Source organism: Limulus polyphemus, unplaced genomic scaffold (genome assembly GCF_000517525.1).
Source record: "Limulus polyphemus unplaced genomic scaffold, Limulus_polyphemus-2.1.2 Scaffold2461, whole genome shotgun sequence".
Classification (NCBI taxonomy): Eukaryota; Metazoa; Arthropoda; class Merostomata; order Xiphosura; family Limulidae; genus Limulus; species Limulus polyphemus.
In genome coordinates, this window is record NW_013668071.1 from 157,599 (window position 1) to 160,403 (window position 2,805).

A 2,805-nucleotide genomic window follows, 5' to 3' on the forward strand; every position below is an offset into this window, starting at 1 on the left:
ACTATTCGTTGGTAAAAGAGTAGCCCAAGAGTTGGCGGTGGGTGGTGATGACTAGCTGCCTTCCCTCTAGTCTTACACTGCTAAATTAGGGACGGCTAGCGCAGATAGCCCTCGTGTAGCTTTGCGCGAAATTCCAAAAAACAAACAAACAAACAAGTATCGCAAAGTTATATTCTGAAAGAATAAACCAGTTTTATTTAAGAAAGGACTTGTGTCGCTAAAGTTTCGTCGGAACGAATTTACGGAAAATTAACTAACGAACGGAGACGTAACAATATATTAAAAAAATAATGGTATAAGCAAATATAATCTGATCACAAAAATCGCAACTTATATATATTTAGAAAAGAACAAAATAGAAACAAATTAAACTAAAACTAATTACTATGTCGTTACCTACTTATAGGTACATAATAGTCACAGTTTACACGCATTACAAATAGTAGGCCTAACTACCATAACTTAGGCCATTTTGTTAAAAGGAAAGGTGTTGTTGTAAAAAAAGTTTAAAGTATGAAACTAATATAAATTGATAGTATTTGTCTCACTTTATTATATACATAAAACTTATTCATGAAGTACTTATACTAATCTATTTAGCATTTATTGAAAACATATAACCAACAAGGTGAAGTTACGTTTACTTTATAATTATTATTCCTTACTGTAAGTAAAAAGTACAACACTTATCGTGCATTAGTAATTTCGCCAAAGGATCAAATACTTATCTTCAAGAACAATAACTTCAATAAAGCCAAAAGAAAAAATTCAAGAAAACACATCAAATTAATTCATTACCTTTCTGTGTGTTATAAATAGCAGATTATTTAAATCGAAATCGTCACTAACCCTTGTTGGTAAATATCGCCTTGAAAAGAGCACTAATTTCTTTTGCTTCAGTACTTCAGAGACAAATAACCTGGCTCAACGGGAACTGGATTGCGCGAAAGAAAATAATTCAAGTTTCAAATGATATATATATACACACAAACATACATACACACACACACACACAAATGGTAACAAAACTTACGTCAAAAGCAAATTTAAAATCTCAATATTTTAATTTTATTTCGTGAAGAAAATTATTGGAAAAAATTAAAAATCGATGTCGCACATTTTATCCGGGCCATACCCAATATACACGGACAAGAAAGGTTAAACTAAGTCTAATATGCCAAGGCGTATTTTAGAGAAATACCGTCTCTGACCATTGACAAGACACAGACCGATAGAAAGAGAAGTTTTCGCTTGCGTATTATATCAGTTTTTTTTCATATCTATAACCAATATCGTTATTCAGTTATCAGAAGTTGCACTGTTGGGATATCGTTTTCTCTCTGTATTCCACAGATTTCGAACTGTTTTTTACTACATAATGCCAGCCTCTAGATATAAAATTTGCTAATTAAGAATACATGGAATGTAGCGTTGGAAATGTAATTCGTTATGCTACGTAAGCTAATGTTCTGTGAAGTTCATTTACTGCTTATGGCTTATTATCGTGGACACGATTATGCAGAATTGGGTTATCAGCAAGTGGATATTGTTATGATATAAAAGACTGTTTAGCGTAGGTAGTATTAATTAATTATTTTGCGAGTTAATATTTCATGATTGTTGTTTTTTATAATAAGAGAGTTAAAAGCAGACAATTATTGGAAGTTGTGTTTATAATTCATTGATGTTGAGGCTATCGAACGTCGCGTGAAATTTAATGATGTCCAGGATATAGAGATTTCTAGAAGGCAAGCAGACGATTAAGTGGCAAATATATAAATAGTATGAGACGAGCGGGAACAGCAGACAGACAGAGCGGACGAGAAAGTAAAGTCACGGGAAGTAGAAGTTAGGCTAAGGAAAGTTAAACGTAAAGTTAACTGCCATAGGAGTGAAAGGCCTAATGGTTAATATAGGCCTAACGATTAATATGGTAGAGGAAACTAAAAGCTTTAAAAGAGATAAGAAGTATAGTTTATTCCAGCAAAGCGAGTTCTAAAGTACTTGAGCCAGCCTGAGTGCACTTTGACAAAAGGAACAGACGATATCTGAAGTAAGAGGACCAGACGATTACTAGAAGAGCAGTATACGGCTGTGGTAAATCATGCTATATTTTTTAAGTGAATTATACACGGAATAGTAGTGCGACAGAAATAGTAAAAAGTAGTTTGGCTTGTCAACTGAGATTCTAAAGCAACCGAATAGGCCTAAGTGGACCTTTGACAACACGAAGAGAACTATACAAAGTGTTTATGATATGCTTATGATCTCTATAGTACAATTTGTTGTACATACATTTAACTAGTTCGAATATATACATATATATATATATACATTATTTTGAAAACAAGTGGAGTGCATGCTGTTCGTTTATTTTTAATTTATCTCCAACAACTCACAGACACCTACTGTAGAAGAATCCTTAGCCCAACACACATATTATTCAACCTACTTACTAAATACTACTACTATATATAATATTAAGGAGAATAATAGTGAATTTGGAAGTTTTCAAAATAATAATACGATATTCTGAGGTTACTGAATGTGCTGCTATCAATCGGCGGATAAAGGAACTATGAGAAAAATATATCCACGTGAACACCAGCACACAAGCATGTTTTGTAAGGTGTCGGTAAATTACTACAGTCAAACTCAGTTCTAGCATCACTTATAATTTTGGACCAATTTTGCTCAATGCATTGATTTTCTCTCGGGTTTTCCAAATCGTATGCAACATTGTGTTTACTAAATCAAATTATCGGTACACCACTTTTTTCTTGCCGTTTTCAATTTCTCTTATCA

General features: G+C 32.9%; 1 long non-coding RNA gene across 1 annotated transcript in view; it reads right to left on the minus strand.

The window, feature by feature from the left end:
* LOC106467015 overlaps positions 1-2,805 on the minus strand; it is a 29,441-nt gene that overhangs the window by 18,948 nt on the left and 7,688 nt on the right. Inside the window, exon 2 of the long non-coding RNA XR_001291307.2 lies at positions 850-934. This is a non-coding gene — a long non-coding RNA (uncharacterized LOC106467015). The remainder of the gene's footprint in view (positions 1-849; positions 935-2,805) is intronic.